At 43.5% G+C, this 21,514-nt stretch overlaps 1 protein-coding gene across 1 annotated transcript in view; it reads left to right on the top strand.

The window, feature by feature from the left end:
• The window catches only part of LOC8028807, a 343,871-nt gene that overhangs the window by 55,194 nt on the left and 267,163 nt on the right, over positions 1-21,514 (top strand). The window lies entirely within an intron of this gene.

Consider the following 21,514-nt stretch of genomic DNA (forward strand, 5'->3'; position numbering starts at 1 on the left):
GAGTTGAGCAGCTATTTGGCGAGAGAGCCCAGAGAGCAGAGATCCACTGTGCGTTCGACAGATGGCAACTTGACACCCTGACGCATGTTTTGCAAACCGAGGTTAGTGCCGGTATCTCCATTCTAGGAATTGCTATCGCGTGTACGTGCCACGCATTGAGCCAATCGCTCAATTAACCGATGAAGAGCTCCGAGAGCGGAGACGTTCACGTGCAACACAATCGCCCGGCGACTTGTCATGCTACTTTTTTTTTTTTTTTAGAGTGCAGTTTTTAGGCGCCTGTTTCCGGCTTGAGCGGTGTCGGCGCCGTCGTCGCCGTCGCCGTGGGCGTCGGCGTAAGCGCGCGGTGCATTATGGTAAATCTCCCATAATGCACCGCGCGGGACCTTTGTGACGTCAAGTGTGACGTCACAGGGGTCCCGCGTGGTGCATTATGGGAGGTTTCGCACGATGCAACGCGCGGGGAGAAGGAGGAGGGGAGGAGTAGCAGGCAGGATGACGAGGTGAGGAGGAGGGCAAAGGGATATATTCTCCCCTCAGTACCCTTCCCTCCTCGTCCTCAAGAGCTGCGCTCTGATTCGGCATTACAGGGCCATAAACTCATCAAATACAAAGTAGGAAACGAAAGTTCGTGGAGCGCGCCGATTGGACGTTGGCGGAAAAAGTGCGAAGTCATCGTCGTGATTGTCCTATCGGCGCGCTCCGTGAACTTCGGCCCCAACATTGGGTTTCACGAGTTTAGAGCCCCAGGAAGTTGGAAATGTCTCTTTTTTTTTATTGGGAAATTTGTAAAGGTGTGTGAAGTTACAATCCGTATGCAAGTCCACTTTGTCATTTTCAATGGGCACGTTTTCGGGAATAGCCAACCTGTTTTGGGCACGTTTTCGGGAATAGGCAACCTGTTTTATTACATCTAGCGCCCGGGGCCCGAAATCGAGTGATAGATTAACAAGCACCGGGCCATTGTATTCTCCTATGTTCAAGAACTTGCCGGCTGGTGCCGAAATCTTATTTACAGCGGAGCGACAATAACATGCACCAGATTTTTCACATTTTCCTTGTGCTGTCGGTGACACTAGACAGCCATAAATAGCTTCCCGAAATCCCCGATGGACGAGACAACGTACACACAACTCGTTGGAAGAGGAATCAAACCCGAGCGAGAACATATCATCACTGGGGGGCAGCCTCGGGGTTTGACGCAATTGTCGGAGCTTGTCTTCTCGGTGACCGCGTTGCCAAGGTTACGCCTGCCGCCGAGTCTCGAGTCCAGAGAATTTTTCGCGGTTGTTATTTCGTGGCGGTTTTCGACATACAGGCGTTGTGACATCGCGGGGTGAATGGCCCGCGTGGCATAAGGTTGTTATTTCGCCACACCGCATTTTCGATCATAAATCATCCGGATGGAGACACACTCACTCTTAACGTGGATCCGCGGCGGACGTGCGAGCGTGTGTTTTCTTTTGTCGCGGTCATTATTCAGCTGTTTTATTCTTCTTTTTCAGGTAAAATTAAAAGGCAGTTATGTATGAAATGTATATATATATATATATATATATATATATATATATATATATATATATATATATATATATATATATATATATATATAGATATACGACTGTGTTCGATATTGCGTACATATTTAGTCCCAAGAAGTATACCGAGAAACGGGTGACGTTCCTTCAAAGATATTACTGGTGTCAAGTTTTGACTGGCGTGTCATTTAATTGCGGAAAAAAGAAGAGAGCGTAATGCACGAACGACCCAAGAGGACACATTATGCTTTCAATATCAGTAAAACACGCACACACACACACACACACACGCACACACACACACACACACACACACACACACACATATCTTGCACTTCTTGGGGATTTCAATTACCCGAATATTAATTGGTCTACCTTCACATCCACTTGCACTTCCTCTTAAGAATTTATAGATATTTGCCTAGGTTATAACCTAATAAATATTATCACACAGGCTACTAGAATTGCCGACTGCTGCAGCAATATACTCGACTTGTGCTTAAGTCAGGAGCCTTCTCTTTTTAGCAACGTTACCTACTTAACAGGAATCAGCGGCCATCTTGTCATCGACATAACACTCTCTCTCACTGTTCCTCGGAAATCACATTATTGCAAATACATTTGCGACTACGCGAGGGCCGACTATGTGTCTATCAACGCATGCCTCAAAGACTTTTACCAATCATTCTCTGTTAATCTCGAGGAAAGAACCGTCGATGAAAATTGGACGCTTTATAAAAATAAGCTATCCCACTTAGTTGAGCGCTTTATCCCATTGACCCGCATCATATCAGATAACTGTCACCCATGGTATAACAAAACGGTGCATAGTCATGCTAACAAGAAGAAGCGACTTTATAAACGAGCGAAATCTGTCAACAACTCAGCCTCGTGGGATGCATATCATGCGTGTGCTAGAACAAACCGTCATTGCTGATGCTAAAATTAAGTTTTATACTCACGACCTTCTCAACATTTTAACAAATAAACCCAAAAAGTTCTGGAAAGTGGTCAACCCAGCTCTGTCTCTTCCATTGCAGTTCACAAACGACAACGGCATCCCACTTTCAGACGAAGATAGCGCTCTTTACCTTAACAATTTCTTCACATCAATCTTTACTAAAGAAGACTTGCTAAACGTTCCCGACTCATGCCCATTAACTCACTTCCAGATGAATCCTATTATAATTGACCACGCAGGTGTATTGAAAGCAATAGAAAACCTAAAGATTCCCTCGAGCTCCGGAGACGACCAAATTAATTCGAAGGTATTAATAAACACTAAACACATTTCCTCTGTTTTTCTCTGTGACATATTCTCACAATGGCTCACGCTTTCCATAGTTCCACGTGACTGGAAAATAGCTAACGCAATACCTGTTCACAAAACTGGTGATCGCCAACTAATAAGTAATTACCGTCCCATCTTTCTCACCAGTGTTCCATCTAAGCTCATGGAGCATATACTTTACTCAAATATAATAAACTTTCTTGACTCTCATAACCTTCTTTTTGAACATCACGGATTTCGTAAATCGTACTGAAACCCAGCTAACCGCCTTCCTTACTGATATTTACTCAAGCTTTGATTCGAATATTCAGACCGACGCCATTTTCATTGACTTCTCCAAAGCATTCGATAAAGTACCCCACCAACGTCTTTTAACAAAGCTTAACGATATCAATATTCATCCTTATGTTTTTAAGTGTATTTCTGAATTCCTAATTAACCGTAAGCAATATTCCTCCGTTAACAACGTAAAATCTCCCACCTCTACCGTAACGTCAGGTGTCCCCCAGGGAACCGTACTGGGCCCCCTTCTGTTCCTAATCTATATTAATGATCTCCACCTTAATATCGCTTCTTCTGTGCGCCTCTTCGCCGACGATTGTGTCATTTACCGACCCATTCTTTCATACCATGATCATCATGCTCTCCAGGAAGGCCTAGAGTCTGTAATCCATTGGTGTGAAAAATGGCAGATGACATTTAACTTCAATAAATGTAGATCCCTATCAATTTCCCGCAGTTCGCTTGCCACGCCATTTCCGTATTACCTCTCTAACACTCAAGTAATAGCATGCTCATCTTATAAGTACCTGGGTGTTCATCTCACCTCTAACCTATCATGGACTGCTCACATAACTTCTGTTATTTCTGATGCTAACCGTTCTCTCGGATACTTGCGCCGTTACCTTAAACTTGCTACACCCTCCGTAAAACGACTAGATCGAAATTAGAATACGCCTCATCTATATGGTCCCCATGGCAGTCCTACCTTGCAAATAATCTAGAATCCGTCCAAAACAGAGCCCTTCGCCGCCGAGTATCACGCCTTTCTCTCCTCCATCGAATTTTTTATCACGATAGCCACCTCAAAGAATCACTGCTATCACCTCCCCATCGTATTTTCCCGCGTCTAGATCACCTATGTAAATTACGTCCAATTCGATCATCAACTGTTTCTCACCAGACTTCCACACTACCATTGGCCATCGAGGATTGGAATTCACTACCTCATAACATCGTTTCTATTAATGATACTACTAAATTTGTTGAAGCCATTACCCTCTCTTTATCTAACCTACCTAGCTAGCTTACAGTGTTATAATTGTGTTTACTGCTCTATTTGTTTTTGTTCTATTGCCACCCCCTTGTATAATGCCCCACGGGCCCTCAAGGAAATAAAAAAAATGATGATATATATATATATATATATATATATATATATATATATATATATATATATATATATATATATATATATATATATATATATATATATATATATATATATATATATATATATATGTGTATAGACGCATTGCAAGCACACTCGAGTCAACGTACATCGTTCGTTTTGCCGTGTGCGATATATACAGTGAGAGCGATCTACGGTGAGAGACAAACTACGAAATCCGTTTCTGGCGCTCCGACTCTGAAAGTGGACACAAGTGTATGGCCAGGGGTTGGCGTTGATTCGGGAACGTAACATAGTAAAAATCTGCGGTTCCTGGAAGTTGCTGCAACCCATGTTAGACTGATGTGTTTAGCCAATATCACCCAGAAGACGAGGCCTGCGTATGACGTCATCGTTAGTGGATCCCCGACTCGCCCCCGAGTGAAAGAAAAAAAAAAAAAAAGAAACGCCGATGTTCGACGAGAGCCACCGCACAGCGGCAGACCCGTGCGGCTTGACGGCGCCGCCTGTTAACACCGCGCTCGGTGTGGTGGCGCTGCAAGACACGCATTCGACGATATTGCCGCTAGTAGTAATGTTTCGGGAGGGGAAGTTGCAGGCCTTCTCTTCTATAGTTGCTGTTGGTGTAGCGTTCCTCTTCCGCCCATGCTTCGAAAGTGCTCTCGAGAGGTGGCGACGCGTGACGTCACAGAAGGCGGCGCGTCGTGCTGTCATGCTGTCAACTGTTCAAGCGTCCGTGGACTCTAAGACTGGAGAGCGCCCTGCAGCAGAACAGGCGTCTGCCACTTCCACACTCTAAAAGAAAGGTTGTACGTATTGTTACAGTTACAGCGCCGGTTCTTCATAGATGATAATAGCAGTCGCGTAGGTCACAAGGTGACGAGCAAGATTGCATTCAAGGGAGCACGCCGAGAGATACCGGTCTCTTGTGTAACCGCAAGGAGATGTCCGGGCTATCGATAACGATGCTGCGCCGCGTATGTATAGCGGCCTAAGTTATACTTCCAAAGTTATGCATAATCAAATTTTGTTACGCGTAGCTAGCTTTGCTTCATGTAGCTTTGTTACACATAGCTTCATGAAGTCTTAGAACTCTGGGCGCACTGCTATCTCGGCACGAATCTGTTCGCGTCCGGGGGATTCTTGAATTTGGCGAAGTGACGACCGGCGCGAAGCAAGACCTTGCAAATACGTTTGCAGAAATTGAAAATAGTCGGAAAGGTTTCCTTTATTAATGTTTCCATGGATGCGTGTGTCCTCATCAAGTATGTCCTTTTTTCTCCTTCTTTTTTTCTTTTTGGAACTGTCGAAAAACAAAAGATGCAGCCCAGCTTAAAGGGATATTTAACCGAAATTTGGATTTCGCAAAATAAGTACGCAGAAGCCTTGTCCGGGGCGCTACGAACTCCAAAACATCCCTCATACATCGATGTCTCAAACGGATGGCCGTACTTTTGGAAAAGAAGGGCGCGATCAAGCGAGGGCTATGACGTCATCCTCCTCCGGGAGATTTTGAGAGTGAGGGGAAGTCGCTTCTCTCGTCCTCGCTTCGGTTCACCGGCTCGACGGGACGTAGCGAGGAGGACAGGGAATGAGAATCGTGACGTCACATGTCTCGTCGGCCTCGTCGGCCGGGCTCATTCGCGCACTTCTTTCCCAAAAATACGGCGATCCGTTAGAGATATCGCTGTACGAGTGATGTGTTGTGGTTTTGCAGCGTCCCACCTATCCGTCCAGCCTTGTTGTGTGAGCTCGGAATTTCGGTCCTATATCCCTTTAACAAACCGGGATCTTGCCGGTTCAAGTTGTGTTTCGTGCCTTCCCAACAAATGTTCATACGGGGCCTTTCTAATACGTAAAGACGTATTAGGATACGCGGAATGCCCTGTGGGATGGTGCCTTCTTTGCGGACGTCCGCGTGCAGCACAACTTGATACGTGAGTTTCAAATTGCAGCGCGTCACGTTCGAAGCTGTTTTGAGAGGCGGAGTGTACTTGTAGGAACGTCGCGACCGAAGTCGCTCGGGTCCATTTATTAATTTCTAAGTGAACCAAAAAAATTACATGGCCACATATTTATTACGTACTATAAATATTTTATTTCTTAGGTACGCAAATTTGGTCGCAGCAGAGAGCTTGGCGAGAAACAGCGGAGCTTAGTTCGTGTCGTTCTTTTTTATTAGAACGAGTGCGTGTTTGTTTTGTTCAGATATGTTTTTTTTTTTATCCCAGAAAAATAAAAAAAATGAATAGTTTTGGTGTGACACGCGTATCAAAAAACTAATTTTACGCGCAAGAATTGTTAGAGCAATATTGACAGCGCGAGACGGGATTTCGTCGGTAGTCATCTCCTTTCCACTTGTTTTCTCTGGGTATTTCGGGTGCGTGGAGGAGAGGTGGATCGGCTTCACCTTCATCGTGAAGTCGAAAGAGCGAATGACCATTCCGTGGCGCCATAAGCTTTGCTCGCAGAATTTACAAAAAAAAAAAGAAAAAAATCTCGCCGTTTATATTGCTCTAAGAATAGTTTTTTTTTGTTTTTCTTCGCGTAAAATTAATTTTTTTAACACGCATGTCCGAACCAGGCTGTTAAGGAAAAAAATTACTTTTCTTTTTAGGGACACTTTAAAGGGATACTTCAACGAAATTGAAATATACCCGTCGTGTTCAAAAATAGGTTGAATACGATCCACAATATCCGTAAATGACGATCGCACGTTTGTATTTTGATCCTGGTGGCTGTATTTTTCGTTATAAACGGCCCACTCTGGCAAGCGCTCGGAAAAGGCCCAGCGGAGAGCACGTGGCATCCAACGCAATCGTGACGTAGTCCGTTTCGGGACGAGCAAAGCTACGGCGAGGCTGACGTCGAGAGGATGGCCTAGTGCCCTAATCGTTCCAGCCACCGAAGCGGCTGCTTTTGTACGAATTTTGAGTGACGGGTTAATCTTCTATAATCTTGTAGGGGGACAATAGCGACTTCTGCGACGCACAAAAGGGATTCTCGGGAAGAGGGGAGTTCCTCCTTCCCCTCTTCTCTCGTCGTGGCCGGTGGCGAGACACTCACCGTCACTAGCTGTCAAGGTTTCTAGACGGGTATTGCAAGCAAGGCGTTAGCGACATCCGCCAGGTGCTCTTTGCTAATCGTTTAATTTGTTTTAAAATTCCTTTTTGTGACCTTTTTAAGAAGATATTGCTGTGTTCGATGTAATACTGCTCCTTTGAACGCGTATAAGACCAAAAAATAAGCGCCGAAATTTTGTTGTAGTATCCCTTTAAAGGGGTGCAATGAGGTGCATGATGTCATATAAAATTGAAAAATGTTACATTTAGCTGATTATGAGATGTTTCATGAAGCCATCAATGGCTTTTACTTGCCCCCGCGGAATGCCGTCTGCTACAAAAAGTATAACAAACTTTAGTTGTGTGAGTTTAAGAAAAATAGTTACGCTAAGAAATAGAAATCGTATCAAGTGTTCTGCGGAACGCATCTTATCCATCGATGTAGCGCAAAGTGTGGCATGGCCCTCTAAGTACGCCCCTACAACAGTCGATATCCCAAACCCTTCCCCCCACCCAAAAAAAGAAAACGCATACTACTACTAGGCAAGGTCTAGATTCCGCGTTTCTCTAATTCTTTTTATAAACTCGAGTAAAATAAAACGGTAAACACGCCCCTAAATATTGAGTTGGCGCTATTAACAATAATATTATGCCGTGTAGCTATTCCAAGTGATATTCAAACGTTGCCACGATAATGCTCGGTACTCCAAGCCAGTTATATGTCAGCTAGCCCAGTGAAGCGCAAATAAATTTCCGATAAAGCGGGTCCTGGTGAGCGAAGCAGGATTCATAACACCAAAGACGACGTCATTAACTGAGCATCTCCGTGCGAAGAAATGGTAGACGTGGTATACGAGTACGCTGTCGATCAACATAGTGGAACGCGGCTTACGGGAAGGGAAAAGCCCTTCCTTGGAACCACCCTGTAGCACAATAGTCACTTTACATGTCGTTCGTACTCATCTTTTGACGCATGCAGGAAGACCTACCTCGAGGGTCCGTTCGGTGCCCTGAACACAAACTATTTAGGGACAATAAGAAAGAATCTACTGCGTGGAAGTAACCCACATGTCGTGGCTCTTCCGAACGACTGCACGCAACTCGAAGCTCTCAGGCTGCTCCCTGCCGTGTATTACATTAAAAGAAAAGAAACATTATTAGTGCGTGTATGGACAGCGGCTAGGTTTATCGCAAACGCTTTTTGGTGGAACACGGACCACAGTTGGCGAGACGCTTCCAGGCAGGCCGACCTTCCGCTCTCATTGAGACGTGCGAAAAGAATACGCAGTAATGCTTCCGCGAAGTTTCCTTCAAACTAAGTAATTTTTTTTTTTTTTTTCAGAATTGCTGGACCTACAGCGTTATATGTGGGAGCTTTGTTTTAAGCACGGTGCGTGAGATGGCATCGGGAATTTGCTTTTAATTTTGTTGTACTGCTTGCAGAATGCTTGCATTCTGTATATAAATTGATGTACAGTGCGTATGACTCTGGTCGTATCTCAATTTTCTTACAATACATACGTGACCTCATGTATCTTGAGCGGAGTGTCGGTGACCGAACGTGTTAGCGCAACGCAGCTCGGAGCGCATGAGGCGAAAGGTCGCGCTTCGGAACCCAAGGATCCTGGGTTCAGTCCCGACTTCTGCCCGTTTCGACCTGAATGAACATCGTACTGTTAACGACTTCAGGCTGGCTGTTGTACTAGCACCGGCTAAATTTATCATCTACAGCTAAGACACCAGACACCCACAGTGGATGACTAACTTTCGGCTCTCTCAACACACACACGACGTTATTATTTACATCTTGAGCGGCAGAAAGAGATGTTGGTACCTGAAGAAGAAAAACTTCGGTTGGCTATGTTTTGTACGACATAAGTATTGCGAGAGCGCGCAAGTTTGAAACTATAGCTTCCGGTTCGTACGGCGTTGGAAAAAACTACGCCTTGTTTAATGAACCATAATATTACGTGCTATTGAGTTCGGTGACAAAACTTCAATTGTATAGGCGAAATGGGAGTTGAGCCTTCTCACAGAAAAAGAATAACTCCGTTGATTTCAGGCATTTGCTATAGCCCCCCCCCCCCCCCTCGCCCCGCAAAAAAAAAAAAAAAAAAAGAAAAGGCTCACTTTTACTAATAAGGCGTGGTGTTGGGCTACTTGGTGATGCATAAGTTGAAAGTGTTTTTTTAGAGCGCCGCTCGTAGGCTACCGTTTCTCGGCTTGTGAGGTGTCGTCGGCGTCGGTGTAACCGCGCGTTGCATTATGGGACGTTTCCCATAATGACGTCACACGTGACTTCACAAGGATTACCCTCGTGAGGGTTACGAGGATTACCCTCACGTGGGTTACAAGGTTGCCCTCACGAGGGTAACCCTCGTGACGTCACGTGTAACGTCATTATAGGGAACACGTGACGTATGACGTCGCGTGACGTGTGACGTCACACGAATCTAACGTTACCAATATTCCCGCTAAATTTGGCGGAAAAATATTCTCACTAAACTTACCCTCGTGACTTCACGTGTGACGTCACGAGGGTAAAATTCTCCCACTATATTTAGTGGAAACGTTTCCCCGCTAGATTTAGCGGGGAAGGCAGAGGGCATATCCTCCCCTCCGTACCCTCCCCTCCTCCTCAAGAGCTGCTTCAGATTCGGCGTTACAGAAAATTGTAAACGTCTTTCATTCTTTAGTTAAGTTATTCAGCTCTACCATTTCTTTTTGTATGTTACATGAATATATTATAGCTATAACTCTAGTGTTAGGCACGAGCTCTGCCGCGCTTATTTCGAAGAATAAATTTTTAAAGTCAAGTGCTGTCTAAATTATTTTTTTTTTAATTCATAGTGACAGCGTTAGTTTGTCTTTGTAAGTACGAACTGGGGGGGGGGGGGTGCGAACATAATTGCCGTTGTGCATTTAATTGCATTATAATTACGTCAGTGACCGCCGGTGAGTCTCTCAGTATAGACAAGCTCGCCTATTGGATCGAAGGTCGCTGGATACGATTGCGGCTTAGAAGCCCCTGAATTGCCTTTCCTCGAAGCAAGAGCTGCCACGTCTCCTTTTCACTGACGGCGTGCCGGTGGCCAGACTTCGTTGTAAGCTGATACGAAACTCCCCGTGAACTATCGGTCGAGTGTCACCACGTGTACTCTTGACACTATCAGCTCGTTGGGCGGTCAGTTATTGAATATACAGCCGCATCAAAGGCCCCCTGATATTGCTTCCCACTCTTCCCACCTGCTCTGCTATTTTGACCTTGTAATAGATTACGCGAGGCTTGGCTCTACAAGTTCTTGCTTCGACTTATCCCTGTGCAATGCTCGCTTCTGTTTATTTCGTCACTTTGTCCCAGAGCCCGTACAATGCTGACGTCTATGTGAATTCCCCCAGAAGCCGGCAGGACTTGTGTTTTCTCTTGACTCGACTATATTCAATTTCCAAGCTGCCGCATTTTACCGACTACATTCCGCGCCCGGTGTATAATCTGCGGGGGCATATTTGGGGTGAAAAAGGAAGTGTTTTTTTTTAGTTCGCACGTGGTGCACAATTCGTACCCTGTAGAGTACCTTGTGCTCCCTACTTTTTTTTTCCAAGGCACACTACTTTGACAAATATTTTCTTTATTAGCTCAGAAAGAAGCCTTGTATCATACATAAATCATCATTAACATAGTCTCGTGATTCACAAAGTCCGTCATGTCTCGTCATAAAGCATAATTTAGAAAAAGAAAAGTCGTTGAAAACTCGGGATTTTATGGTAGTCCGCACCGTGCGCTACTTCAACTTTAACACATGTATACAGTCCGAAGATTATAATTAGAGTTCCGCGCTTTCGGTTTCTATTTTTTCAAAATTCGGTGTACTTTTTTCGGTGTTTATTTTAAAATCAATTTTTTTTTGGCGTATATTTATGCCCACAAAAGTTTATCGTCTGTTTTCGCTGACTATAAAATAAACACCAACAAACACCGCATCAGATGATCCTTGTACGTAGCTCTAATATTTTTGATTACTCAAAGAATAACGGCACAGGTGCATTGAAAAAGAAATGGACACTTCATTTGGCAAATCTGTGCGACTGTAAAAGAAACAAGAAAAAATACAGAAGTACAAACAAGCCAGATATGAAGCCTATGCCCAAAAAACGTAGAACTTCACCTTCTGTACATCAGAATTACGTGATCTTTTTATATTACGCAACGTGTATTTTCCCGGGTTCTCCTCGTTGATCCGCAATCTTTCTTTCGTCTTAATATGACTGAGCTTCGAGAATGCCCTCTCAACGCCAACAGTGGACACTTGCAGGCTGAGAAGATGAAGCGCTGCCTGAGCCGAAATCGGCCAATCAACCAAATGCGACCGCCCAAAGAGACACGGTGCGACGTTCTGAAGCACAACACCACATGCAGAGCTTGCGTCAAGTCAGTCTTCCTTACAACGAGTTTGAAAACAGGCTCGTACATGGCGAAGTCATGGGGCATTTCGGACTTCACGTTATGGTCGGTGATGCGCAGATTAAACTAAAACGTCGTGATGCCATCCGTGTATCCGATACATTCGGACACGTTTCGATAGACACTGTCGTTCCACTTTTTCGCCACGGCTCTGCGGTACAACTGGAAGGTCAATGTGACCTTTTCCGGTTAAAACTGAATTTTAGAAAATGAATTCGACATACTTTTATCAGTTTTTATCGGTTTAAATTGAAAATGCCGAACCTAAAAGGTGACCTTTCTCGGTTAAAACCGAATTTTCGAAAATGGATTCGGCGTACTTTTATCGGTTTTTATCGGTTTAAACCGAAAATCCGAACCCTAATTTTAATCTAGTAGAGACAGTACTGCAATGATGGTAATAACGCAGGCTAGATGGTGAAGAGTCATGCTTACAAGACCCAGAGACAAGGTAAAAACAACAAAGAGAAACGTAAAGGAACAGGCATGTTGATTCTTATGCTTTTTTTTTTTTTTTGGTGCTTGGCGTTTTTTAGCTAGATCGCTTTTCCATCTCTAGTTTATCTTCCAGAACCTGAGTCAGTTCCGTTGTGGCGGTCAATCATTTCTGATTTACTTGTGGCATAGTTTCGTCGTCCTGTGCAATAGTGCAATCAGAACCTTTCCATTGTACAGGGCTCCCTGACTTCAGTTACGTCCCAATGAATTATAAAATTTCTTTTGTAGCGTTTGCTGATAATTCGTTTATGTCCTTTATGAAACTGCAGTAAATCAATGATAGTTGTATTATGTGCACTTCTTTATGGGCTGCCTGTACGACAAAAAAAAAAGTTCCGAGAGTGATAAAAAAAATTTGAGTTCATTACAAATCCACATGAACCCTCAGAACATACATCGTCTTATGCACGCTCAGAGAATTGTACGGCTCAAATCATCGAGATTTCGTTTACGGCAAAGTCTCCAAGCCGTTGATTTTTTTTACGCTGTGATATTAGTCTAATTGGTTCCAACCAAACACTTGGTGAGCCTCGTATTGGTTGACTATTTTTGAATCATCGAATAATCCGACTGGCCACATCTAAAGCATCCTATGGCACAAGGAAAAAAGAACTTTTTAAATTGTAAAGATTGCTTCCCATGTAACATTCCAGCTTCCTTCTGGGTTCACACAGGAGCTGGAGGGGCATGTTGGAAAAAAGCACGGCAAGTCGATTTGTGTAAAGAGACGTCTTGCGCCTCTTTCCACTAAAATGGGAGATGCACTATAGCACAAAATAAAACGAAATTTCCAAGAAGTGCTGCTTTCAAGGGCATCTTCGACGTATTTTTCAGAACATTTAGACTCGTTCGACTGACACGGATGAGGGTGTGTGAAGCTGTGGTGACAAAATAAACGAGTGGAAGCTGAAAATGTTGAGTTTATTGCAAAGTCAGCTGAGACCAGTTTCGAATCTTAAATACCTTCCCTCCTTGTTGCTGACGCCGTTGAAAGCGTACTGTAGAGAATAGAAACGACAAGGACGTCGAGCCAATTCGAGCGGTAGTCATTATTAGTAGATTCTGCCCGGAGTTTTCATTCAAACTTTAAGATGCGGACGGCCCGCAGCTTTTGCGAATGCTTTTCACGAATATTTTGGGCGAAGATCTTGCGCTGCAGTCACCAAAGTTGTTTGCTTTTTGTCTTGACATAATTTATCTTTAATTCGTCAAAAATTAAAAAGGCGAAAAAAAAATAGCTAATTCACCCTGCTGTTACGTGCTGAATGAACGATCTCAGCATAATCGTGTGTTTCCGTTATCCAGCAAAGAGATCAGTGCAAACGAGATTCTCATCCCGAAAGGAAAGGACAGAGGGGTCCACTACAAACCCGAATCTGAAAATTCAATTTCATGCCGCCAGCTTATGATAATCGGCAGAAACACAAACGAACCGCTCGTTCAGTCCCTTGGGGGCAGCTTTATCCTCAAATGTGTGAAGGCGATAAAAAACAAAACTACGACTTACTCTCACTACATGGACCTCGCGATCGCGCTTTCGGAGATGATATTTTGCCGCGATCGCGAAAGCAGTCCAGCTTCATACATTGTAGTATTAAGCTCATAAATTACAAGTTTCTCCAATGTTTGCTTTGCGAAAAATTGTGACGTTGAAACGAGCGAAACGTTTGAGATGTTCGGTTTGCAAGAGGAGGAGGGACGCCGCTATCTTTATTAGAAATGTGCTCTTTTTACTTATACAGTATTTTCTGGTCTATACGTCGGACAGCCTACAGACGGCCGTTTTCACAAAAAAAAAAGAAGTTGGTATATAATTCGCACCTTTGTAACCGCACCTAGGTTTGCACGGTCGGCGAGCCAAAACTTGATGAACTTGTTTAGTTCAGCACTATGGTGCTGAGGGCACCAGACAAAAAGCCTCCACAAGGTAGCTTGACTGGGTCTGGTGCCCCTGCACTTACAGGGCATGGTAATAAAAAAACGATACAATATAATTTGTCTGAACAAAACACTCGAATCGATCTCTGTTTTTTCCTTAAACAGTAAATATGATTGCGGTCGATAATAAACTTGCTAACTAATCTAGGCAGGTTATGAGTAGTTGACTACAGCGCGTGATTGGTACGAAGATGAGGCAGATTCCAGGGCTTTCTGTGTCAGATCTGGATACAAGATTCACTTTTTGTTACTTGGGATATGTTAGACAAAACAGAAATAAACTCATCGGTTGAGAGTAAATAAGACCATAGCAAACCGTACTTTTAGACACTACCAGTTTTCATTACGTCGAATTTAAAACATAATGATTCAGTATAACTGTTGTAAGACGCGTTTGCAATAAAACGCAGCATTTACTCTTGGAGAATTGTAAGCTTGTTAACATTACATTTAGTCGTTGTTCCCCAAACCAAATGACAATAGTCAAAATGTGAGCTAAACAGAGCGCCATAAATTTGCATTTTAATATTTACAGGCAACAAATAGCGACAGTGACATATTATTTCAACAACTTTTGAAAGCTTCTTAACTAAGTATTTTATGTGATTATCCCATTGAATATGTTCTGAAAAAATGACAGCTAGCGTTTTGTGCTGTTTGACTATTTTAATCTGGTTGTTTCCAAGCTTAGGATCATGAATTCTGGTAACGTGTTTATTTACAGGTCACAAACAATTTGCAGTGTTTATTTTAAGACCGTTAAGAGCTGAGCACGAACGAAACTTTTCTAAAACTTAGTTTCTCTTGGCTATGAGTTCGTCCTTATTCGACGCAGACAGAAACACACTCGTGTTGTCTGTCTGCGTCGACACGTTTTATCGTGTGATTGCAACCAATCACATGGTAAAACGTGATTGGTTGCAAATATTGACTAGATTGTTTACATACACATTGAAAAAAAAAGAGGGCCGAGTATGCTGCCCTGCGGCACATCAAACTTCAAGAGTTGCAAAGAAAAAACACGATCATTCACTGAGGCGCATTGCTCATGATGTTCTAAATATGAGTAAATCAGCATCAGAGGCATGCCACATGCACCATAACGCGAAAGTTTATCAAGGATTGTTGACTGGTTAGGACAGTCAAACGCTTTTCTAAGGTCAATAATTACTCCTAATGTCAACTGTTTGCGTTTTCTATTATGCAATATTATTTCTGTGATATCAAAGCGCATTCCGTTGACTTCCCCTTGCGAAATCCGAACTAGAACTCAGTTTGCACTGAATGTTTGGAAGTAAATTCGCCTAAACGATGTAATATAATTTATCTAGCCCTTTATAAAATATTGCCAAGACAAAGATGGGTCTACAATTTGTAACTGCATTTCGTCTCCACCTTTATGCAAAACTGAAACTTTCGCCAGTTTAATGCTATCTGGAAATTTGCCACTTGACAATGCTAAGTTAAATATATATACGAAAAGTGGGGTCACCGCATCGATCACAAATTTAACGAACTTTATTTGCATATCGTCTATGCCATGGCTTTTGCTGTTATTCAATCCCATAAATACACGGAGCACTTCCAATTCGTCTGTTGGCTCTAGGAAAATTGTATCTGTTTAGCGGTGCGAGATTGTGCGGGCTAGAAACCAGGTTGTGAAATGGCAGTTAAAAAGCTCAGGTATTCCGGACACACTTTCACCAGAAAGTGCACTGATAAGCCCACATAAACTCTATAATGTAACGGAAAAGTCTTGACGTTCCTTCCCCCTCCGCGAAGATACTGACGTATCTATACAACTATTTATTTACCCACGTTGGGAACAACTCTTTTACAACACAACGCATGACCCGAGGATAAACTCCGAAAGCAAAAAACAAAAACCCGGTCGACTTTTTTTTTCTGTCCTTTTTGATTATCCAATTGGCGGGTGCACCGACCACAGCGGAACTCGAGAAGCACTAGTTCACAATAACAGCGGGCGAACCGAACTGGTCCACAGCCTTACGGCGTCCCAAGTTTGGGAGCTGGCGGGAGCAAGGAATCGGACGTACGGGTTGGCCTCCAGAGGCAGGATGTTGTTCACGGTGAGATCTGGAAGCCCTATCCAAGTTCAAGTTTATATACAGAGCCTCTGCGGCTTTTTTGCGACTGCTTATATTGGGTTTAGATATATTCTGGAGCCATGTTGGCAACCAATCAGACGAGGTTTCATTAGAACCCACCAGAGGCCTCGCATCCTAAAGGACACGCGGACATCACAACAACAACATCACACTCGAAACAAAACACAGTCGAGGCTAAGGTCACAAGAACAGGCAGGTAAAAGATAAGCCAGTAACCAAAAATGAAGTACGCATGTAAATAAACAATGAATCAAATATATAAGGCTCAAAAAGCAAACCCTACTCAACCCCTGAAAACAATATCCAAAGTTTCTGAACCTAATCTTTCTTCTTTTATCCGCTGTCCACAGGCAAAGCTTCATGTAGGATGGTTGGTAGACCGGAAGCAATAAACATGTCAAATAAAAAGAAGGACCGTGCCACTTAATGTCCAAAACTGGGGTCCTTGGAAAAAAAATTCTGGGAACCCCACGAACACTAGGAAACTCGCAAAAAATGCACTAAAAAAAAGAAAGCCGTTCAGGCATAACTTTGCGACAATATTGTGATCTCGATATGTGCACAAGCGGGAACAAGTTTTAACATTGTCGCCAACGATTTGAAAGAAAAATTTAAACCTCGCGGCCATTGTGTCCCACTTAAGCTATATAAACTTATATAAAAAAAAGAAGAAATTAAAAAAGCATATACGTCGCTCGGTTGTATCAAACGCCCGGACGGAAAATTTGTAAAAAATAAAATAAAAAAAAGACTTCATTTCATTTAATTTATTTACCCTTAAAGGTTCCTTTTGGGGACATTACATAAGGGGGGGATCAATCACATGTCAATCAACGAAGGAAACAATAAAACAGCAAAAAAAATATATATATATATCTTGTTTTGACAAGGACGCAGCCATCTCTTCTGTTGTCAATTCTGGTATGCGTTGAAACATCGTTTTATTCTCTCCAGGCCGCTGGAAGGTGTTCACGAAAATAGCGGGATTGTCGCATATTCTTGTTTTGCCTCACCTCTATTTTCTCGTATGTTCCAGGTTGCAATGTTTCATTATTTTTTCGTCCCGCTTACCAGATACGGAACCAACGTGACTGAGAACGAAAGGAAGCGAAAAACGTCTTTACACCGGAAGGCAGGGTATATATTATTTTATATTTATTTGGACCTTCCACCTCGTACATTTAGTTTCTTTGCTCAGTTTCTCAATTTGACCGCTGGGCCGCTCCAGTTTTCCCATCGCACTTGCATAGGCGACAAGTCCCGCTTCTCTTCTTCACGTCTCCCACGCTAGGGGGCGCGTCACTCCCCTTCGGGGAGTGACGCTTCGGGGGGTGACGCGCTCCCTACCGTTAGAGTATAGCTATTAAAGCGTATGGAAACGCCAATTTTGGTAATAGAGGCACTACTAAAATTCACCAGTGGACATAATCGAACGTGCGTTCTCAGTAAAGAAAGGCAGCAAATGATGTGTAATTCTTCTTTTTTTTTTTTCTAGTTAAGCACTTCTACTCGCATGGATTACATTGCCAATATTGCTTCTGCCTCATAGAAATCAAGTTATATCCCTCGATTAATACTGTTGCTTTTGACATACAAATCTAAGCGTGAATTCACACTTTTCCCCGTTACATTTTTCACACAACTAGGAAGTTCACTTGGGTGGTAAGAGTGTCGATCTAGGGTTGTTCTTTCTTTACTGAGAATCGGTTTCACTTGGATAGCTTTCCAGTCATTTTGAGATGATTCCTTTGATATGTTCTTAAATATTTAACCAACAGGATAGTGCTCATTATCTAGGATGTGCTTAGGCAGAGCATCGTATGCTATCTGGACCCGGTGCTGAAGACACGTTACATGATGATAGCTCTTGTTTGAGTTCTCTCAGGTTGGATAAAGTATTACAATTTTTAGAGGTCTCGAAATCACTATTACAACTCACTGCTAAAATGGTCCCACATCAAGTCGAATTTGTGTAATTTTGGACCAAATTTCTTCCACCACCGGAACCGGACTTTTATGTTTCGACTAAGTCTATTGAGTTAAACTGACGTTCTTGTTGTCGATTCGTGTGCAGACTTCGAAACATCTTAAATTACAGTGTTGCTGGATTTTGAGGATGAAGTTTGCCGCAAAACGCCAACCTTCGTTCTTTTTTTTTTTTTTTCTCTCTGACTGCTTGTAGAGATGATCACTGTCATTTATATTATTGAGCTTTGTAGGTTGAATGGTCCTTCTTGTATATTGGGCGATTTGTAAGCGTTGAATAATTGTGGTCCGCATTCGACGCACTATGGGGAGCCACCATCGCAGCTCTCGTCATTCGAAAGGGAACGGGCCCGGAAAAGAGGGGGAGGGGGGGGGGGGGGGGGGACTGCGCAGCGTATAGTATAGCTGTAAACATGTCCAAAAGTAATTTCAGCAATGCACGAGAGTTTCAGTGTAGTCTGCGACAATATATATAGTGTATTTTTGTAGTCAACGTGCTCCGCAGTTGTTTTGTACAGAACATAAGCTTTACAACTTCCGCTTGTCCCAGTCGGTGACAGCTTTTCACAGGTGCGGCCTACAGAGGGCACATAGGCTTTTCAGAGTAATCATTGTGGATATCGTTTGACGCGCCACGTATGGCGCCCATGACGCAGTTCTTTGAATAAGGCTGGAGTCATTCCGATGTAGGTGGATGTCATAGCGCTTCCGTGGTTTCTTGTTTCGGGTGTGCATGGCATGCAGATTCAGTCGTTAGTTTTATCGCACTTTTATTAGGCCATTTGAGGCAAGACCTTTACGTTTGCAATGCAGCATCAGTGGCTTAATGTTTGCTTTAAGGTGGTTTGCGCTAACTGGATCTCTGTACGATGAACACGTGCCCTTCTTGGGAACGGATGAGGAGATGTCTCCAGGACCTGCCTCGTTTTAGATATCATTAGTTCGACCTGCTACCCGGTAAACTATCTAATCGCAAACGCTTGTCGCGTCGGACGGAAAAAGAAATTTCCCTACGATCACACAACGTGATCCGTTTAGAATAAAGCGGCAGCTGTGCTGTTGATTCGACGATAGGACGATCGATTGATATCGCGCCGATCGTGCGTCATACGGTGATCTGATATTTAAATTACGTTGCGTTGATTGAGCATCGATAAGTTGTTGACGAAAAAATGATTTTAAGCATTTCTTCCTCCTCCGCCCTACCCGCCTCGGTGGCTCCGAGGCGAGAGCACCAGCCTACGGATCCCCATGTGGCGGGTTCGAATCCCCGCTGAGGTGTCCGCAATCTGACGGAGGCTTACTGCAGAAAAGGCGCCGTCTAATCGAGCTTTCGGTTGCACGTCAAAAGATCCCCACGGGGTCGAAATTAATCCTCAGTCCTCCGCTGGGGCGTGCCAAATGCCGTTCCTTGGTTTGGCACGTAAAACCCCCAAATTGAGTTTGACCTCCTCCGCCCAGCCCATTTCTCCCTCCTACACCCCAGCCCCCAAAGAGGCTTCCCTTAGCCTTCTCGTCGTCAAGTCGAGACACTTAATTATGGGCTGCGTAAACAAGATGACACGCTTTATTATTTTCACCATACTTGGGTAGTAATTCAATTACAGTAATTTAATTACTGTAATTTAATTACTTTTCCTGGTAATTTGTAATTGTAATAATTACTTTTGGCTAAAAGGAATTGTAATTGTAATTTAATTACTTTCTAGCGTCAGTAATTGCTAAATTTCAGGCACAATTACAATTACTTTTGCAGGATTTTGTGGCGGCGGCGCCTTTCCGCCCTGGCTACGGAGACGACAGCACAGCCAAAGCGACACGGGATAGAGTGTCTCCCAACCTGCTCAAAAAAGAAAAAAAGAGGGATGGGAAAGGGAGGCTGGGATAGAACGGAATGAAGGATTTTGTAGACTGTAACACGATTTAATGAAGAATTTGAGAAATAATTTGATAAATGAGGGCTACATTCGCGTCCGTTTTCGTTTCTGTCGTAGTTGAATCTGACTTTTCGTCTCGTTCGCTTCCTGTTGCTCCTGTTTTTAGGGGTCTTTCTTATTTCTCATTCCCACACGGGAGCATCATGGGTCGAAGTCTAGCTGGTTGGCTCCGATCACATCATCCGGTCGAGGCGGGGAGGTTCGAGGTTCTCCTTACACGTCTTCGCGCTAGCATATTCGCTTACATATTTCAGTCAACTCTGGGGACTTTTTTGTCCATGAAATTATTCTCTTTTCTTTATGAGTTTTTTCACGTCCTTCTCCTCTATCTCGTATGTTGGTACCACTAACAGTAAGTCGTGCTACTCTAACATCGAGGCGAAGAAGCAAAGAAGCAGCAGGTCTCATTAACACGACTCACCCTGCCTTACTTCCAACTGTTGTTGCTACACTGCTCTTCCTTCTCCCAATCCTCGTCTACCTTTTTGTATAAATCTTCATTATTTAGTGTTCGCTCAACCTAACCCTTTCAACCGTTTGTCAGCCCGATTGGACGAGATTCCAAAACTTACAAACCACGGCTTTAGACTGTAGGGAGCTTGTCTTTACATTTGTTGTTCGGTGAAGGCTTCTTTTTTTTTTTTCTTTTTTTTTTATAGGGGGCTTGGCCTGCACTTTGTTTTTACACCTCTATCGTAACCCTTCACGCGTTCTCCTCTCGTCCTGGCCTGTGGAACCGTCCCGAGGCGCGCAGTGCTGTTTTGCATTGAGAACCTGCAACAGTCTTATCTACAATGGAAAAGGAAAGGCTGCCGGGGCCTTGTTCCGAAAAATTCTTTAAACAGATTAGCAGCAATGTAAAAATATAATCGTGAGGTGCAAACTCTTCGCACCGTCTCTGAAAACAAATTCAACAAACCGAAACGCGACCTCTAATTTGCGAAAACATTTGCAGGTAGGCAAATTTTTTGTCACTTTCAAAAATACTGTCGCGAAGTGTTGCTCGCGCGAGTATTTAGTCTAGCTTCACTTTATGTTTTTTGCTTCTCCGAGAGTTCTTTACGTCTCCACGGGACGGCTGTTGGATTCCACCGGAGTCGGGGGACCCCAAATGGGGGCGAACGTGAACGCTGTAACGCTACACTTAGTTTACAGAACCCCGCGTTGGAAACGTTTTGTCTTGTGTATGTTCGCATTCGGAATATCTACTTCGGAGGTGGTTTTGCGCTGTGTATGTGTAACTTCTCTGTCTACCTACGAAT

This window comes from Ixodes scapularis, unplaced genomic scaffold (assembly GCF_016920785.2).
Source record: "Ixodes scapularis isolate PalLabHiFi unplaced genomic scaffold, ASM1692078v2 PGA_scaffold1__304_contigs__length_218370807, whole genome shotgun sequence".
Lineage (NCBI taxonomy): Eukaryota > Metazoa > Arthropoda > Arachnida > Ixodida > Ixodidae > Ixodes > Ixodes scapularis.